At 44.4% G+C, this 20,656-nt stretch overlaps 1 protein-coding gene and 1 long non-coding RNA gene across 9 annotated transcripts in view; one reads left to right on the top strand and one right to left on the bottom strand.

Annotated features, from left to right (window-relative positions):
• Positions 1–20,656, top strand: part of LOC126460492 (NAD(+) hydrolase sarm1-like) — a 1,203,839-nt gene that overhangs the window by 1,115,945 nt on the left and 67,238 nt on the right. The gene's annotated exons all lie outside the window — the stretch shown is intronic.
• LOC126460579 (uncharacterized) lies at positions 12,759–13,396 on the bottom strand. The gene is made up of 3 exons (XR_007585942.1): positions 13,320–13,396; positions 12,935–13,009; positions 12,759–12,855 (listed from the first exon to the last, which is right to left on the bottom strand). It is a non-coding gene; the product is annotated as an uncharacterized LOC126460579 (long non-coding RNA).

Raw genomic sequence — 20,656 nt, 5'->3', positions numbered from 1 at the left:
CATCAAAAGCAGGTAAGGAACGCAGAATTCGCGTCGTCGCGGTATGTAAAATTTCAGGAGCGTCTGGACGGGGTGAACTTCTTAAGCAAGCAAAAATTATCTTCTGGGACGAATGCACAATGTGACATAAGAAATCACTGGAAACCGTGGACACAACGTTACAAGACTTGCGAGGAAACTCTGAAGTGATTAGAGGAGCTCTGCTCATACTCTCATACAATTTTCGACAAACACTTCCAATTATCCCCAAGTGAACATCAGAAGACGATATAAATGCATGCTTTAAAGAATCACATCTCTGGTCACACATACATACAAATATTGAAACTAAAAAAAATGAGAGTTGAACTATCGAAAGACGATGTAACATCGGATTTTGCTTAACAACTTTTACAAATAGGCAAAGGTACTTTCGTATGGACTAGATGTCCTCATTAAACTCAACAGTAATTTCTGCAACATAGCCTCTGCTGAAAACGAACTCATCCACCCAGTTTATCCAAATATTGTTCACAACTGTATCAATCCTGACTGGCTATTTGAAAGGGCAATTTTCGCTACTGAAAAAAATATTTTCACGCCGATATCAGCTGTAATATTCAAAAGAAAATTCCCGGTGAAGAGAGAATATGCAACTCGACCAACACGATGGTAACGCTGAAAAAAGTGTAAACTTCCATACAGAATTTCCAAAGTCTTCGCACGTACCAGCACCGCCATTACGCGGCGTTTGACTTAAAATTGGATCTGCTGATGTAAGGAAGTATTATTATTATCATCATTAAGCATCAGATTGAGAAGGAGAAGCAATATATATTTGCGTGGCTCCCTTTACCGTTTAGAAAGTGCCGCGTACTATCATTGTGGAACAGTGAGGCTTTGTACGAGCGATGTGCGACTGAAGTATACTAAGAAATTCCCGGACGTCACTCGCACTGAAAACGTACCTAAAGCCATCGGCACACGGACCGTGCATCCGAACGTTGAGCGTTGAGCGTGCCGAGTTTCTGACGTCATAGCGCTCGGGAGTCTTTCCGAACGTGCAGAGCCAATATCTGGCATATCAGATATTCTGAGCGTGCGTCTGAGCGTTGACCAATGAGATGGCACAACGCCACCTACGTCACACGCACGCCGTCTGCCTTCAGTACAGAGTTGTGAGGCGTCATATTGGCATTCATTTCAAGCTTATATGTATATATGCGGTTTCTGAGGACCAGCAAATTGAGAATGACTGCAAAACCCGTTGTTACGTGTGTGATTCGTTCCAATAAAATAATGAGAAACATCATATTCGTGGGAAAAGAATTATTCTAACTTGCGTATTATGAGAGTAGGCTATTAGAAGGCAGCGACATACTCAAGATCCACCCAAAACGCATTGTTGTTGGTACAATTTGTTATAATTAAATTTCAATCAGTAACATATCTACGATTAAGGTTTTCAGCAAGGCGTAACACAATATGATTAGATGCAGAACATGTGATGTTGGTTTTGCGTACTTAGTAGCGTCACTGTCCTGTAAATTATTAGTTTAATATGAGTATATACTATAATATTTGATGCTATGTAAATATATAAGTTAACCTTTTTTTGAGGGGTGACTTTGTTCGATTGGCTCAATCTACAGGACAGCTTGCGCTAGTTGTATAAAGATATTTTGCTCCTTTTTCTTTTACGCTTCGTAATTCACATGTTGCAAAGATTCTGCTACTAGGTAGGAACAGTGATCAAGTAAAACTGACTTTGGTGTTGTACTAAAATGTGGAAATGATGAAATAATGTTTATCTTATGTGAAGAAGTATTCCAAATTTTGTAACGCACTGTTTGTAATGGAACGTTTATAAGCCTGTGTCCTTAGTGATTGGACATGGTACTTTCCTTTTCGTGGACGATGTAGGAAATGTGCCTTTTTAATAGAGCTAACGTGGGAATTTCACGCGCGCCCGTTGAGTAAACAGTGTGATTTACGAACTAGACACATCCCTCAAACTGCCGCTGGAGTGCGTTGCGATCGCGTACACCACGTCGGGGCCCACGTACCGTACGCACGAGTCGCATCGGTCCTGAGCGTTCAGCAGCACGTTGAACTCGGCACGCTCAGCGTTAACGTTCGACAGCACGGTCCGTGTGCCGACGGCTTAAGGGCCAGTTTAAAACTGAGTTTGAAGAATATATAAGTAGTATGTTAACGTCGGAGTCGACTGTTCCGCCCGCACAGTGATACGTCACACACAGTTGGCTCTGTAAAAAAACTTGGCACACAGAAAGTAAATTATTAAGCAAACACAAATTTAGAGTAATTGACACTGTAATTATGAACTTGGACGTTAAGTCCATATAACATGTTAACACTTATGTCAATAACACCGACAGAGCTTGAGTGGTTTGTAAAGTTTAGAAATCACGTAGAAATGTTCATTCAGTAACCACTCTGCGTTTTTCACACATGCTAGTCCCACGTGCAACAAAATGACAGGGTTTAACAAATTACAAGTCTAATAATGACGCCTATGTAATGGTGCGTCCGTATTATACAGGAGATAAAAAGAGAGTGATATCGTCCGGCAGTGCAAGATGGGTTGCGCGCTTGTTTTTTGTAATATTCAAATGTCTTCAGAGTATGTCTTTAATATGGTGCGCGCTGAATCAGTCTATAGTTTCTTAGGCGCGTCGGTGGCGCTGGATCCATTTCTCCTTGTAAATCGTCAAAATACATCATCACAATGCGTAGTTAAATATTATACATTGGCAAATAAATGGCTCTTGGCCTCTTTCATTACTCAAATCAGTGTTTTATATGACGAGATGTGGCGGTGTGAAAATACAAGATCTCAATCTCCCATCGTACTTCTTAGAAATTTTAACTCACCAAAACTATGTAGTGGAATAAGGAGGATCGTCAAACAGCTGTCGAATAACAGCATCTAAGCCGAACTTATGACTGGAATGTACAAAGGACACACGCTACTTATCCCCAGAATACTGATCTCTGCTGAACTGCCACCCAAATTTAAAAGACTGAAATTTTCAATCAGATTAGCCTCCAGTTTCACATTTAACAAAGCGTAAGGAGAAACTTTAAAATATTACGGCATCAGTCTCAAAGACTCCTGGATCTCACACGATCAACTACACGTAGCTTCCTCTCGAATAGAAAATTTAAAAAAAATTGTACATACATACACTCCATAACAAAATGAAAATGTTGTTTATAAACTTGCTTCGTTTACATGCATTGCGTTCTTTCAGCAGAGCAGGAGATGACTCTACTTTCAGCTTTCTGCTTTCCTTGAGTGAAGCTTTGGACACGATTCTTTGCGTGGCACAGCGAAGCAGTCTGACATAAAGAATACACGACAAGAAATTGCGCCAATGAGCCTGAACAACGGATCACAATGCGTAGTAAGCTTTACAAGAGCTCCAAACATGTACGTGATTTTTTTAATTTTTTTATTGTATTTGTGCCACCTGAGACAGCCTCCGATACATATCGAATCACTCACATACACGGGCAGCCGTGATTTGCACACAATATTTACAATGGTCGTAAACATATTGCTCGTATGACGATGTACCCCTCACGATTGCCGCGGGATGTCATTCGAAATTCCGATTCGGTACGGAACACATAATATTCGTACCTCCGGGCGACTTTCCTGCCGTGCACCACTTACATCGTGTAAGTTTATGAAAGTGATGATATTCACTTACTTAACGTTGTTCTCTGAATAATTTTATTCGTGGTCCGCAAACAAAATACGCGTAGCCATTCGAGTCGTGTGGCCGTAGATACCTCTAGGGCTAAGCGTGCGGGGCAGGACGGAGAACCGCTAGTCTGGCCTCACTCCTCACTCCATTTACAGTATCTGACTGCACTGTGCTGTTTTCTCATTGAGACTTTTCCAGACTACAGTATTCTGGTGTTTCATTTAACCTACCGAGTGCGTAAAAAGTGCACAGTGCTGCAGAGACTTCATTTCACATTTCCGGCTATAGGTTCCTAATATCCGAAGATTTCCCAATTAATCCTCTGCAGCCTGCCAAATTTTTGAAACGTCATTCTGTTACACCGTGATATACTCTCTAGTTCAGTCGAATGTCGTGCTGTCGAAGGATGTCGAAAATCAGATGGATGGGTGAGATAAGATATGGGGACAGTGTTAGCAGAATTGGAGAGCATAGGGGTGCGCCGACAAGAAGGAGACACAGCATGACACAGGACGCGTGTTAAGGAGTCGGCGGACAACTTAATAACTACCAACTGTAGGGGAAGACGGAGGCTGCAATGCATCCAACACAGAACTCAATTTGTAAGGCTGCGAGCTACTGCGGACGAGAAATACCCGTTTGCGAGCTTCGCTGGGTCGAGAAAACCATTTTCGACGTGCTACGGTTTCTCCCTATGCGCAAGATCGGGAGAAACACACTGGTTGCACTGGGTGATCGCAATAATTTTAGTTCAAAGTCAGTTATGTAGTAAAACTAGATGGCTCGAGCCCCCACGAGGTTCTGCACGGAAAAAAAGAAAAAAAAACAGATAAACAATTATCACCCAAGGACCTACATAGCATGCATCTCCTTGGGGTTCCGTTAAATATGGTTGGACTTATTAAATAAACTGGCTACGTTGGATCTGAGTGGTGCCAACCACATCCGCTGCACTATCCCCAGTAATTTTAAATTTGTGTCAAGCTTATAAAACAAATGTTAGCAGGCGGGAATAATTTTTAGTAAACACAACACACTTTTAGCTAATTGGAGTTTATTTTAATTTGTTCAGGACAGATTTGACTGAAATACTGTTAAGTGGTCTTGATTTGACCTCAGATATTTACCGAGTTAGTTCAACAATGCCACTCGGATATTAATCACAATCATTAAGCAATTATTAACTTAATGTTTGTTTTAATATAGCTGAAACCGAAAGGTGAACAAAGTTCCGTGCGGGGAATACTTCTCGAAAAATGATAATAAACCAAACACAATCCGAAGTCCAACGGTAAGCTGAAACCACTATGTCGCACAGCGGTTGTTCAGAGTTCGACACGACTTCGCGGTACGAAAATATTCCAAGTTCATCTCGTGCGCGAAATTTTCCATAAGTCTCACAAACGCACCACCGAGAATTCTTCAAAGCCCAGCAGAACCCAACTGCTGAAAATCATAAGTTCCACGCGACTTCGCGGTCCGAAAATATTCTAACTGCAATTCCTGCACGGACTTTCGCCAGTTAAGTCACACTTTCAACTCAACTGAATGACTGCCCCGTACCACAGAAAATTGCCGCCCTTAAAAGCCCTCTGTTTGAACACTCTGAAATCAAATCAAGTTTGTTTGCACATAAAATTTACTTTTACACTTAATATAGGTACAACAAAATGCATGTAACACTTCTATTGAGATGGAAATTTTCCGTTGAATTCAGATTCATCATCACAACTTCTGTATGGGATCTTATTCTGATTTTATTAAAATTTACGTGTTCTTCATATGGAACTTTTCATTATTTAAAATACTTTCAATGCATAAATAACTGATATTATTATTGTATTACTAATTTGCTTATGTGTAGTTTTCCATACGGCCGCTATCTCTATAGTTCCTATTTTTTATTTATCAAAATTTTGCATTTTAATCACGAAAACAGCATTCCGGCTCCTCATTCGAATTTTTAAAACAAGTTAAAAAAGTTACGTAGATATCTTAATACTACTCATTCAGACCTTTCATTTGACACATCGTTCGTAAAATTTTCTCAAAGCTTCTCCAAGATGTCCAATTTACACTCTTACTTAGTTATTAAAATATTCAATTTAGTGTAATTCAAAAACTACCAGGGTGACTGGAGGCGCGTTTATAAGAGGACAACCGGCTAATTTTCTGCTTTAAAATGAGCCTACAAGCTCCTTTGTGCCACATTGGGATCAGTTTTTTATTTATTTCTACATCATACATTCACTTCGGCTCTACGCTAAAAGCGGCCCGGAGAAAGCCCGCCAGGAGCCACAGTGGCGGCCGTCGAGTTTCCCCGTCACGTGGCTGGACGCCAAACTGACCGTAGGCCTACTCATTTTGATGTACCGCCACCTGTCGGTCAGTGCCGGAACTAGGAGGGTTCTGCTGCTGTCCAGACGGCTGACACACGCCCATCTCAGATGTAAACACGTCAGATTCTCGACCGCCACTTTGCCGCGATTTTTACTGCAGAAACGTCCGCCCCCAAAGCCCGTGACGTCACGAGGTGCGACGAAGGCAGTGGCAGTCGCAGCGGGCCGCCACGTCTTACAGCTCAGCAGGCTGACCACTTCGCACCACCGGGAAGACGTCGCAAAGAATGGCTCCGAGGAGTATGGCACTTAACAGTCCCATAACTTAGAACTACTTAAACCTAACTAACCTAAGGACATCACACACCTTCTTGCCCGAGGCAGGATTCGAGCCTGCGACCGTAGCAGTTGCGCGGTTCCGGCGCGAACCGCCTAGAACCTCTCGGCCACAGCGGCCGGCAGGAAGACGTCACGTTGAGAATGCTGCAGTCGCAGGGACGAGCCCTATTCGCGGCGTCGTGGCGGTCGGCAGCCTGCAGCTGTGTGTGTGTCTGGACCCGACTCGGAACACTGTGCGTGCCTCGCGTGACGAGTAAGGACGTACACGGCACTACTCAAGAATGATCCGTAAACTAAGCTATAATTCACCTAGTATATCTGCAGATACTACTTCAACGCAAAATTAAGAAAGCCTGCTTGTTAGACGTGTGTAGGCACCTGCTCGGTCCTGACGGTGAAGTTAGAAGCGATTCCGCATCGGACTTATTCGCGTTAGGTAGCAGGTTTCCCAATTCCGACGAGACTCTATGCATTTCTGTCACACTTGCGAATGCTTCGCAAAGCAAAATTCCGCCATACGACGTCAGGAAACTCGTCCTCTTTGACGCCCACCGCAGCTTTCACGCGAGGACGGCATTAAACGATCACAGTGCGCGGTATCGAGCACTCAAGGCGCTTTCGCGCTTTATCTACGAAAGAGTTGTAACCGGCTGCAGTGGAAAACTAGAAAATGAATGCGGAGCTGGAGAAGTCTGACGGGGGGGGGGGGGAGCAGGACTGCGGCGGGCGCCCGGCTGGCTGCGGCTGCACGTAATTCGGGACTTTAGGTGGAACTCGGCCGCCCGCCCGCCGCTGCACAATATAAATAGGCAGCCGTCAGTCAGCGAGTGAGCCGGCCGGCCAGCCAGCCAGTGCCCGCGCAGCGCCGCGTCCGGCCGGCCCACCTGGTAAGCCGCTCTCCGCTCCACCCTAGCGCACTGTAACGCCGCAGGTACCGGTCTGTTGTTAATACGTCAGCCCGCCGGCTCGCCGACCGTCCATTCCAACGTCGGCGCCGAGCGTGCTGAGTTTCTGACGTCACAGCGTGCAAAAACCGTGTGCGATAACCTTTCCGAACGCATAGACCAATATCGAGCGTGACAAATATTCTGAGCCTTTCGACGTAGAGCGACGAGACGTAAGAACACCAGCTATGTCACAAGCACATCTCTCTACAGTACAGAGTGTACCACATTGGCTTCCAGTTGGTGGGTTTTATTTTATATCTTACGTCCTATGAATATATGCCGTTTTAAAGCGCCAGAAAATTCTTCCCTCGAAAACCCGTCGTTTATTGATAGGATTTGTTGTGCTAAAATGACGGGGAACGTGGATAAATAATCTTCCAGCTGGGTGTTGAGTGTAACGAAAGTATGCTGCCTCCAGGGAAAGCCACGTTGAAGGTCTCAAAACGCATTCTTGTTACTACAATTTCTTATAATTAAATGTTACTTAGTAGAATCTCTGCTATTAAACCTTCAGAAGATGCTAACATACGAGACAAGGCAGAGACGCAGCGTTACAAAGTGATGTGTCGTGTGTTCCGGGTTCGCCCCTTGCCATTTCGAAATTCCTTCTTACTTGCCTTCACGTTGCTAAAAGGTTCTGAGACATAGTTATTAATTTAAAACTGTGTGCGTGTGTGTGTGTTCCTGTTTGTTCAATTGGCTTTATCTACTCGAGAGCTTGTACTAGTTGGAGTAGGATTTTTTCTACTTTCTTATTTGGTCTTGTATTTCACATGTTATCAAAATTATGCTACTGAATAGAAACAGTTATCAGAAAAGAATGAAGCAAGCGTTACACTAAAAAGTGAGAATGATGAAACACTTTTCTTCTTTTCTAGAACACGACTGTAAATTTGAATTTCACTATATGTAATAGCGTGTTTGTAAGCTGATACCCTTACTAACTGTATATAAAGATTCCTTTTTGCCTCATAACATGTTCGTGAGCATTTAAATTTTCGTGTATTCGTAGTGCAGACAGAACAACATGTCTAGTTTATGGACAAGGTAGTGTACATGCGTTTTAATATAGCCGAAGTAGCTGTCTTATGCCCCCGCATTTCGTAGACAGACTCTTTGATTTGCCCGCAGGATACAGCCGACAGTGACTTGGTCCTTTTACTGTCCCCCAACTCAGATGACACAGTTCCTGAATAAATACTTGTTTTGTAAATAAAACTGCCTTTTCGTGCTGCTAGTTACTTTACTTATCCCACAAGCGTTTCGCCCTCTCCTGTCCTAAGGCATCATCAGTGGCGTGCTTCGCTGATCTGCGTTTCCTCACATCTGGTCTGGAGGTCGCACTACCACTGCCATACAATCACATCTTTGTGTTCTCGCCTTCCCCACGCTGTTCACCATGTTTCTCACTTTTGTTTGTGGTGGACTATTGTTCTTTTGTCACTCGATACAACTATTTCGTCGTATACTGTTTTTCACAAGGTAAATATTGCGTCTCGATTTATATGCTTGCTGGGGAGGATGACCACACAAACAAACTTGTTAGTTGCTGAATAGTTGAATAGTTCAAAGAAAACTTGAGTGTCATTTCAAATAGGTATCCCACACGTATTTTTATAGTTGATAGTGACTTCAAAATCCACTGGACATGTTGGCGAAAATATGTGTTTAAAATCGGTAGTAGACATAAAACGTCGTCAGAAATCGTACTGAATGCGTTCTCCGAAAATTATTTTGAACAGCTAGTTCACGAGTCCACTAGAAGTGTAAACGGCTATGAAAATATACGTGACCTCTTATGAACAAATAATCCTGACCTAATAGGGAATATCGCGAGAGGGATTAGTGGCCACAATATTGTTGTAGCTAGATTGAATACCGTAACATACAAACCCATCAAAAATGAACACAAAATACATCTATTTAAAAAAGGAGATAAAAATTCCGTTGAAAACTTCCTTAGAAGCAGTCTTCACTCCCTCCAGTCTGACTATGTAAGCATAGACCAGACGTGGTTTAAATTCAGAGAAATATTGTTGACGGCTATTGAGAGATATATAGCAAATAAATTAATAACACACGGTACTGGATCCCCTATGGTACACAAAACAGGTCAGAACACTGTTGCAGAAGTAACGAAAAACGTATGCCAATTTTAAAATAACGCAAAATCTCCTAGATTGGCCAAGTGTAGCACAAGTTCAAATTTTAGCGGGAACTTCAATGCGGGAGGCTTCTAATAAATTCCACAAAGAAACCCTGTTTCTAAATCGGACATAAAACCCAAAGAGATTCTAGTGGTATGTAAAGTACACCAGTGGCAAGATGCAATTAATACCTTCACTGCGTGAGAACGATGATTATGTTCTTGATGAGTGTGTCCCTAAAGCAGAGCTACTAAACTCGTTTTTCCGAGATTCCTTCACAAAAGAAGACGAAGTAAATACTCCAGAATTCTAAACAAAAATAATTATCCACATGAGTAACATGTAGGTAACATAACTAAAAGTAGATTTCCTTGGTGTAGCCAAGCAGCTTAAAACACTTAAGAAAGGGAAGGCTTCCAGTCTAGACTGTGTACCACTCGGGTTCCTTTCAGAGTATGGTGATTCAATAGCGTCATACTTAGCAATCATATAATACTGCTTTCTCGCATAAGGATCTGTACCCAAAGACTGGAATATTTCACAAGTCACAGCAATACCGAATAAAAAAAATAGGAATAATCCGCTAAATTAGAGACCCGTATCACTAACTTCGCTTTGCAGTAGGGTTTTGGAACATACACTATGTGGTCAAAAGTATCTGGACACCCCCCAAAACATACGTTTTTCACATTAGGTGCATTGTGCTCCATATCAGTAGTTATTAGACATCGTGAGAGAGCAGAATAGGGCACTCCACGGAACTCACGGACTTCGAACGTGGACAGGTGTCACTTGTGCCATACGTCTGTACGCGAGATTTCGACACTCCTAAACATCCCTAGCTCCACTGTTTCCCATGTGACAGTGAAGTGGAAACGTGAAGGGACACGTACAGCACAAAAGCGTACAGGCCGACCTCGCCTCTTGACTGACAGAGACTGTAGACAGTTGAAGAGGGTCATAATGTGTAATAGGCAGACATCTATCCAGACCATCACACAGGAATTCCAAACTGCTTGAAGATCCACTGCAAGTACTATGGCAGTTAGGTAGGAGGGGAGGAAACTTGGATTTCATAGTCGAGTGGCTGCTCATAAGCCACACATCACGCCGGTAAATGCCAAACGACGCCTCGCTTGGTGCAAGGAGCGTAAACATTGGACGATTGAACTGTGGGAAAACGTTGTGTAGAGTGACGAATCACGGTACACAATGTGGCGATCCGGTGACAGGGTGTGGGTATGCCGAATGCCCGGTGAACGTCATCCAGATACACAATGTAGCTCGAATCAAGGAATGCATTTAACTTGTCACCCATGTCTATGGACACATTGGCAAAGTCCCCCACGGATGTCTCGATCACAGAGAAGAAGCATGTCACCATCGGTCAATAATTCTATGTTGCACTTCGTTTTCTTGAACATTGCGTCCCACGACAACTTAGGTGCCGTGTAATAAAAGGTGGGATCCAGAGAATATGCATGGACTCCGAAAATCCTTGGAAACGTGCGCAAGCGAGTGCACGACTGTGTCCGTGTAAAGTCTCTTAAGGTGGACATGCTGAATTCCCGCCAGACATTCACGGCATTCCCACAATCTGAATCCATTATGGCATCGCCCGTAAGGTTGCTGGAGAACGCAGGTATGTCGGGTAGCCTGGTTTCTTTGAGTTTCTCCGTACTGTCCACATACTCGTATGGGGAAACCCCCTTCCTAGTGACACGATGAAACTGTTCCTCGTCGGGAAATGCAGCTCGAGTGATATAAATATCCCCCGGAACTAGAGTTTCAACAAGTTTCTGGAGTGGTGCCTGCATAAAACGTAGCGTATCATTCGTATGGAGAATGAAATGTATTTCTTAACTCTCTCAGGTAGGACTCTGACCTGATTTTTCTCCCATCCGAAATCAACCAAGTGCTCAACGAGAAAGTGAGCGTCATACCCGCTTGCATTATGGAAGAAAACGGATATGTGCCTCGGTAGCTGGTACTTCAAATTGCACGTGTTGTGAGCTGCTTCCCCGTAAGATGACAGACGTCCCTACGAGGAGTTTCCGCTTTTTTGTTTAACGACAGCCCACAAATATGACAAGTCAACCGCGTTACTGTACAAATCTTCATTCTGCTTCGATTTGGTCACGGGAACGTTGTCGCTGTAAAGCTTATCAAAGTCGAGCCCAATGAGCAGCCAAACCGCAGGATTGTCCTTGACATAAGATTTGTAGCGGTTAAGACTGGAATCATAGGACGGTGCAATTTGGTGCGCCCCCGCCGCATATGTTTTTCTGTAAAGGTTGTGGGGTCATCAGAGCAGATCACAGGAGCGAGGAGGCATTCAGAGTCGGCGTACACTACAAACGGGCATCGCTCCTGGTGATGATCATTTTTAAGCTTTATGAATTTGTTTTCCTCAGTAGGCAAAATAACACGTACTGGATCTTCGGAAGTGCAGTTTAGTAGATGCGCCGCTAATGACTTGTCTGAGAAAAAGTCTTTGAGGCACCGTAAGCAAATATGCTGTTTACCCTTATTGTTATCCAGTCGGGCGGAAAGGAGGCGGGACATGTCTTTGATCCGATCACAGTGATAATGATCACCTTCAGAGAAGAGTAGCATGTTTACATGCTTCTTACACTCACCCGCAAATTTTGAGAAATGGAGGGGGCCGACCACCATATGCTTGTCCTGCTCGTCTGACTTGCTTTTCTTTTCCAGACCATAAACTTGAACCGCTGTTCCGGTATTCTGCGCCTCTACTTAGGTACGGTCGGATCTTGGCGGAGAACTCTATACCATCAGAGTTATAGCACCTACGGATATTATCACCTACACGGTATGTACCGGGACGCTCACGATGATCCGTACGGTCGTAATTTCTCTTGCGAAGACAGGACTGACCGCGCAAAACAAGCCGGCCCCTTCCCACTTTCGCCATTAATGGCGCTAGACGCCGCTCTGGCGCGTGTCTCAAACTCCGCCCCCGCAACCACCGCTCTAGGCACTCGTGTCACAGCCAGCTGGCGTGGTGCTGGTCGCGACTCTGCAACTTATGAATAACGAAAAAAAAGTTAAGTACAATGCTCAAGGTTTTATTTTTTTACATGTATATGCTGTAAAGAAATAACAACAGTATTTGAGAATAATACGAGTAATTATTACGTGCCGTAACGACGATGGTTGCGTTCTAATCACCTATTCCACTGTGACTCGAAGGATTGAGCAGTTGGATTTTCCAGTAGCTCTCCCACCCAACCCAGAATTTCACCATCCTCCCTCGACAAGGCGTCCCCTGCAGCAGCCACCATCTCATGTACCCACTCCGGTATTTCGCCCTCGCCTTAGCACAATTTGTCGTGCTCACTGACGCTACCTACAACAATAAGATATGGAACGTAATTATTTCTTTGTGTGAAACACACTGAATTTGATAATCGTGCGCTGCTACTTACAAGACTGAATCGATTGTTCCTGGCTCTCGGCCTCGACACATACCCCTCTGTCTCCCTCCTCATCCGTAGAAACATCTAGAAAAGCAAAGAACATGTCTCAGAAAACAGAATGCATCATGTTACGAAAAATAAATGTTAATACGTTCCGCACCCCTCATCATTATAATCACAACACATTACGGGAAGAAAAAAAAAAAAAAGTGATCTGAGGCTTTCCCGGCGAATGTGCTGTATCCAAGGGCGTGCAGCCGGATCCGATCGTCCAAGTTCCACGATATTTCGGCGAATAACCGTTCCGCCTTCATCAGGTGGTTCTGAACCTTGCATTAAAAAAAAAAAGTTTTGTAACAGCCACATGTTAAAAATAAGAAATAAATACACTTACGTTCTCGCTGCGCCGATTCGGTTAATATTGCTAGAGGCTGTTGCAGAAATAGTCTCTCAGTCTCCAGCTGCCGATCTCGGGGATAAGGCTATAAGACAAGGAAAAAATAGAAGAGCTGTAATACCAGCTACAGTATAAAAATTCGTCACACACTAAAATTACAGTAACGAGCCTTTCAAAAGCTCGGCAGTATGGAGGTTTACCTGTACCAAGTACGACCTAAACAAGTGCTGTGATAGGTACTAAAATTACGGGGCATACGTAGGTACATTGAATGATTAGAACAATTAACTTGCACGGTAGACTGTCCTGGCGACGGCTTCTACTGCTACCGCTGCTGATGCTGTCGCTGGCTTAACGTTTCACCTTGTAATGTAAACGAGTATCACACAAGCGACCAAAGGAAGACTAGGAATGGTGATAAGCAAACAATCGAGCACACGGGAAAACTGACGAAGGCAGAGTGAGACCGAGCACACCACGACGAGGGTTTATATAATCTCTAACCCCTCCACCCGCCATTTTACCCAGGGAACCAATAGGCGTGCGACATTCCATCCCACCTGCAGACGAATGCTGAACAAGTTGGTACCGGCCACGGTTTTTCTCCTCGTCTGCACAACGATCTGCCGCGCGGGATTAGCCGAGCGGTCTGAGGCTCTGCAGTCACGAACTGTGCTGCTGGTCCCAGCGGCGGTTCGAGTCCTCCCTCGGGCATGGGTGTGTGTGTTTGTCCTTAGGATAATTTAGGTTAAGTAGTGTGTAAGCTTAGGGACTGATGACCTTAGCAGTTAAGTCCCATAAGATTTGACACACATTTGCACATTTTTTTTTGCACAACGCTCTGGGGTTGCGGACGGACGCATCGCCGCTTTGCGAGTCCCCCCAGCTACGGCCGTGCCTCGTGTATCAGACTACTGTCATACTGTATTCAACAGTATTTTGCACGATCGTGCTGACAGTTTCGACGGAGTTTATTTGCACTCATTTCATTTTAGCGATGTATTTTTCCAGGTGTATTTTACCGCAATGCATTTCTGTTCCACGTGCACCTGCAAGACAGTGCACTGTTTTGTGTGGGAGTATATTTGAAACAAATTGCTTAAAGCAACATCTGCAAATGTATTGAGGCATTAAACACTTAATTTATCTATGCACGTAAAAATTCCGGAGTAGTGGAAGAAGACTGAGAGGTTTCACAAGGGTATTGCAATCCTTTTTTAAAATTCGTGTTCACGTGTGTCTGTATACATCGCAAAATTGAGATAAAATACTGTGCAGCGATCGTATTTTCAATGTGTATTTACTGACGTACTCAGTTTGATTTAGTAACTCCCGAAGCACTCGTGCTCAAAGACAAGTGTACGTTCCACAAAAGCGCACGAAGCGTCTCAGGGACGATTTCAAAAGTGTACCGCGAACTTTTTAGAGTCACTGTTCGAGTGTTGCGGTATACATCGTAAAATTGTGGCCATCTACAGTACAGCTGTCTCTTTTGGAAGAGTATTTACAGACGTATTGAGTTGGATTCAGTAACTCCTGAAGCATCTCGTGCTCGAAGAGAAGTGTATTTCCCACAAAAGCGCGCGAAATGACTCAGGGACGGTTTCACAAGTGTGCGGCAATCTTTTCAGAGTCCGTGTTCAAGTGTGGCGGTAGCTGGATTTCTCAGAATGAAACGTGTAATTGTTCAAATATTTGCGCGTCATCTACAAAGCTCTTTGTGCAGTGGTACATTTAGTTCCTGTGGTATCTTCAAGTGTCGTATGTGACAATATCGCACAACACCAGACGTAACAACTCCTGAAGCAGTTCGTGTTGAACGACAAAGGCTGTCCTTGCGCCGGGATGGGAAGGAGGAGGGCCGCGGGTACTTCCAACGCGACAGGAAGTGCTTAGCGGCCGCCTCAGTCGCGACGCTCCAGCACGATTTCGTTGCCTACTGCGCCAGCAGCGCACCGATCGGTAAGTAAGTCAAACTGATGAGTTCAGCGCGATCGTGAAAGTGAAAGAGAACGGTAGTTGCTTATTTAGGTTTGTACTACGGTTTTCACAAACCGGAGCGTCTGTAGCGCAATAAATTGCAGCAACAACAAGAAGAAGATACATCTGCCTTTTTTAGGTTTCCTAAGGACCCTGGGAGGTATACATATCATCATGTTACTAAACTGTATTGTAAAGATTCGCTTGTAAACTACAGGTTTATTAGATTGTTTCGTTTTAGGAGCTGAAAATGGCTAGTGAATATCAGACGAGAAGATCTCATGAAAAAAGACCCTGTTTATAATACTGTTACGTTTTGTCCGCTACACTTCGAACCGAAGCAGTTAATGAATGCAGACAATAATAAACTCGTGTGGAATGAAGTACCCACACTATTTGACATCCCGAATAAGCTACTTCAACTGACGACGAAGAGGAAACTGCCACAGAGGTTCGATAATTCGTTTAAAGCTGTAAAACAGTCCTGTGACAAAGAAGCAGCCATTTCAACTCCATATGTCAGTGCCAGATCCGTCTCAATCGTCAATACAGACATGCTTTGACGATGAAGTGGTTGGATTAAGTGCAGTTATTGCTGTCTTGCAAAAGCGTTTGAAGTATCATAATGTGCAGATCGCAAGTCTTTCTGCAAAACTATTACGACACAAGGAAAATGTCTATCATTTTAAGTACAGACGGCAACAGAAACTGTATCAGGACGATCAAGTGAAGAGGACAAACAAATTTTGAAGACTATAGAATCCCGATATTTAAAAAACAGATGCTATTGAAGGAGAAACGAGCTGCGAGATGGAAAGACGAAAATAAAGTGTTTGCTCTAAATTTATTATATTACAGCACTCTGGAAAAGGGTTTTGTGAGAATGTTTTATTATGCTTCCATCAGTGCATACATTGCAGAGGGATGTGGAAGGCATACAAATGAAATGTGGGCTAAGCGACACCTTTTAAAGCATAAGGTACAGCATTTCTCCGATAGTGATAAACTAGTGAAAATGTTATTGGATGAAATGCATCTGCTGGCCGGCGTGGCCGAGCGGTTCTAGGCGCTTCAGTCTGGAACCGTGCGACCGCTACAGTCGCAGGTTCGAATCCTGCCTCGGGCATGAATCTGTGCGATGTCCTTTGGTTAGTTAGGTTCAAGTAGTCCATTTTTTTGAAATGCCTCTAATGGCAAATTTAACAAATGACAACAATTCTGACAGTGTTATTGGCTTTGAGAACTCGGGGCTTACACGCACAGCATATTTCTCCCGTTTGCAGTTGGTTGTCCCACACAGAATAATATAATGTCACAACAGGCGACAATGACTAATACACAGTGGGCCTACGGAACTACAAATGAGTGGTACTTGTCTGTGCTTCTTACGTGTGAATTTGTGTGTTTGCATTAACGTGGTAAGGTGCAGTTCTATCCAACGTCACAACTGTTTCTTCACGAAAGCTTGTCACTGGATACGTGATTTTTGTCCCTACTTGCACTTATTTTAATATCATTTTTAGAAACATGTCCTATTACACAAACTCTTGGAGGCAAAAAAATAATTCACACATTTCGTAAATCACGTAGGAAAGGGATGAATCGCAAACGTTATCCTCTTGACGCATCTGACCTTCTCCTTTGTTGCCGCTTGGAGCGCTAGTGTCGCTCCAGCTGTCAAACGGTAACAACTTTGACAGCAGTAAGTGTCGCGACTGTTGTGTTAGACTGTGGCGGCTACTGCGAGACCCCACCCACCATGAGCCGGCGCGCTGCCTGGTGCCTGGCCGGGTCTTCGTTGTGTGTTGCAAGGGACGACGCCCCACACTGGGTGAACGTCTTGCCTCTTGCGCTTCGGAAGACTGATTGACTTGACATTTATCGAAAGATCTAGATTTACAGCACACGCATTTACTAGTATGAGTTGCGAAGCCTAAGTTAGTCCATATTCATTATGTCATGAAGCGTATTTGTCTTCACCAAATATCAATGCTATCGGCACAGTCCTCAGATACCAATGTATTCCTCCTTCTCTAGCACAGACATCTCGTCCATTGAACACAGTACACAATTACCTCTGTCTTCCCAGCCCAGTAGCTAGACACAAAGCCTAGCAGAGATTGTGTCTTTTTCCCGCCAATTTACTAAATCGGGGAGGGGAGCAATGCATAGAAAATAAAGACTCACATCTGTACCATCTGCCAGCCGGGCATAGACTGAGTCCTTTTCGCACCAATTTTCAGATGGGGGAGGAGAGGGGGAGGGGAGGGTGTTAAAAAGCATCAGTGACCGTTATCTTGAATCCGCCATCTTGAATAAATTAGGCAACAGTGCAGTGGGGTCATACCCACTTTGCTCCACTACTCTGGGAGTGTCCTCGGACAGCCTAATGGTGAGGCGACCGATCGCAATAGGCGGGAAATTCGTGTTGGAGTCGTGGTCTGGCACAAGTTTTCATATGTCGTTTTAGCTGGTAAATGTATACCTATTACTGTCAATATGAATGTCAGGACTAAACTTTAATGAATTTGATGAGATTGGAAATTAGCTTGATTATTGATGTTTTGGAAACATTAAAGACTATGTTTTCTAATGGATAAAATCGCTGAAAAGCACGTGATACCAGTGCACTAATTTCGCTTTCTGTAGATTCGTCGGCTCCAGTACGGAACTCGCTCGCCCTCTGGTTCAGAAATGGTTCAAATGGCTCTGAGCACTATGGGACTCAACATCTGAGGTCATGAGTCCCCTAGAACTTAGAACTACTTAAACCTCACTAACATAAGGACATCACACACATCCATGGCCGAGGCAGGATTCGAACCTGCGACCGTAGCGGTCGCGCGGTTCCAGACTGAATTGCCTAGAACCGCTCGGCCACACCGGCCGGCAAACAGCTTTCGCTGGTACAGACTTATACGATCTCAAAGGTTGGCCACCGGATGTCGAAGCAAATAATATCCTGTGTTGTATGCAATATTTGCCGTCTATACAGCTCATTTAGATGACATTTCCTAGTAACGCTTCATTTTTATTAACCGTACTGTACAAATTACAAAGTGTCTTCTATCTCAGTAGAAAAAAAAAATAGTTTTTGTGGAAGGGTGAAGAGCGCAGCTGAGCAGTGTGCCAGTGGTGCAGGGTCACCGGGGGAGACTGGCCCGTCGCGTCGCCGCGGCTGCCGGCACCGACACCGACACGGAGCACTGCAAACTGAACCCGATCACCGCCGCTCTGTCGCACTCGTACTACGTCAAAGTAACGTCCAACTCAAACTGTTCGATATAGTGCTGAAAAAATACAGCGGATAAAATAAACGCGGATAAAGAAGAGACAAGAGAGCAGCTCGGCTACGGCGCAGTACGGCGCTCGCCTCCCGCCGCCCGCCGCCCCGTGACTGGCGGCGACGCGAGGCGGCGCGCAGCCGGCGCCAGCGGCGCGGCCTTGGCTCGGCTCGGCCGCCCGCCCTAAATTTAGTGCCAACTTATTTCGAGGGCAGCGCGGGTTTGTTTGTGTGGGTGGCGGCAGCGCGCGGCGCGAGGGCAGCCGCAGCGGCGTGCGTCGCTGAGAGCCGACACCTGACGCCGCGGTGCGCCGTTACTTCGGAGCACGAGAGCACTACGTGCAGATATTAGTCGTGTCGTGCGAGTCTCAGTCACGAGTACATTTCTCTGAGAAACTAAGATTAGCGATAATTTATGCTCACATTCAAATATACTCGTAAGGTTCTTTGCAAGCGACCCCCTCGAAATTGTATTTAAATAATGCTATGCCCTTCACCGAGTCCGCATTAAATATTTTTTTCATTTCTCTATTGGTCCAAAATCAATCAAAAACCACGTCCAGTAGCTGCAGTACGAGTTGTAAAAGCCAACAAGTACAGACATAAGCCCGTAACTGGAAAAGAAAAAAGAATACTCCTATATCCCAATCATATACCGTTTATGTGCTACACAGACGTATATCCCTGCAGAGAAAGTTAGGTCTTACGCTTCACGGTCGTTCCTTACTGCTTTTGGACGCATTAAAGCTATTTTAAAATTCTACATTTTGTTAGCACGGGTGTTTTCCCTTCTCACAGCGATCGGATGTTCGGTTCGCCGTCGGGAACGTACATCTACATCTACATCTATACTCCGCGAGCCACCTTACGGTGTGTGGCGGAGGGTACTTATTGTACCACTATCTGATCCCCCCTTCCCTGTTCCATTCACGAATTGTGCGTGGGAAGAACGACTGCTTGTAAGTCTCCGTATTTGCTCTAATTTCTCGGATCTTTTCGTTGTGATCATTACGCGAGATATATGTGGGCTGTAGTAATATGTTGCCCATCTCTTCCCGGAATGTGCTCTCTCGTAATTTCGATAATAAACCTCTCCGTATTGCGTAACGCCTTTCTTGAAGTGTCCGCCACTGGAGCTTGTTCAGCATCTCCGTAACGCTCTCGCGCTGACTAAATGTCCCCATGACGAATCGCGCTGCTTTTCGCTGGATCATGTCAATCTCTTCTATTAATCCAACCTGATAAGGGTCCCATACTGATGAGCAATACTCAAGAATCGGACGAACAAGCGTTTTGTAAGCTACTTCTTTCGTCGATGAGTCACATTTTCTTAGAGTTCTTCCTATGAATCTCAACCTGGCGCCTGCTTTTGCCACTATTTGTTTTATGTGATCATTCCACTTCAGATCGCTCCGGATAGTAACTCCTAAGTATTTTACGGTCGTTACCGCTTCCAATGATTTACCACCTATGGCATAATCGTACTGGAATGGATTTCTGCCCCTATGTATGCGCATTATATTACATTTATCTACGTTTAGGGAAAGCTGCCAGCTGTCGCACCATGCATTAATCCTCTGCAGGTCCTCCTGGAGTACGTACGAGTCTTCTGATGTTGCTACTTTCTTGTAGACAACCGTGTCATCTGCAAATAGCCTCACGGAGCTACCGATGTTGTCAACTAAGTCATTTATGTATATTGTAAACAATAAAGGTCCTATCACGCTTCCCTGCGGTACTCCCGAAATTACCTCTACATCTGCAGATTTTGAACCGTTAAGAATGACATGTTGTGTTCTTTCTTCTAGGAAATCCTGAATCCAATCACAAACCTGGTCCGATATTCCGTAAGCTCGAATTTTTTTCACTAAACGTAAGTGCGGAACCGTATCAAATGCCTTCCTGAAGTCCAGGAATACGGCATCAATCTGCTCGCCAGTGTCTACGGCACTGTGAATTTCTTGGGCAAATAGGGCGAGCTGAGTTTCACATGATCTCTGTTTGCGGAATCCATGTTGGTTATGATGAAGGAGATTTGTATTATCTAAGAACGTCATAATACGAGAACACA

Source organism: Schistocerca serialis, chromosome 1 (assembly GCF_023864345.2).
Source record: "Schistocerca serialis cubense isolate TAMUIC-IGC-003099 chromosome 1, iqSchSeri2.2, whole genome shotgun sequence".
Lineage (NCBI taxonomy): Eukaryota > Metazoa > Arthropoda > Insecta > Orthoptera > Acrididae > Schistocerca > Schistocerca serialis.
Note: the sequence above shows the minus strand (reverse complement) of the source record. Positions and strands in the feature narration are given on the sequence as shown.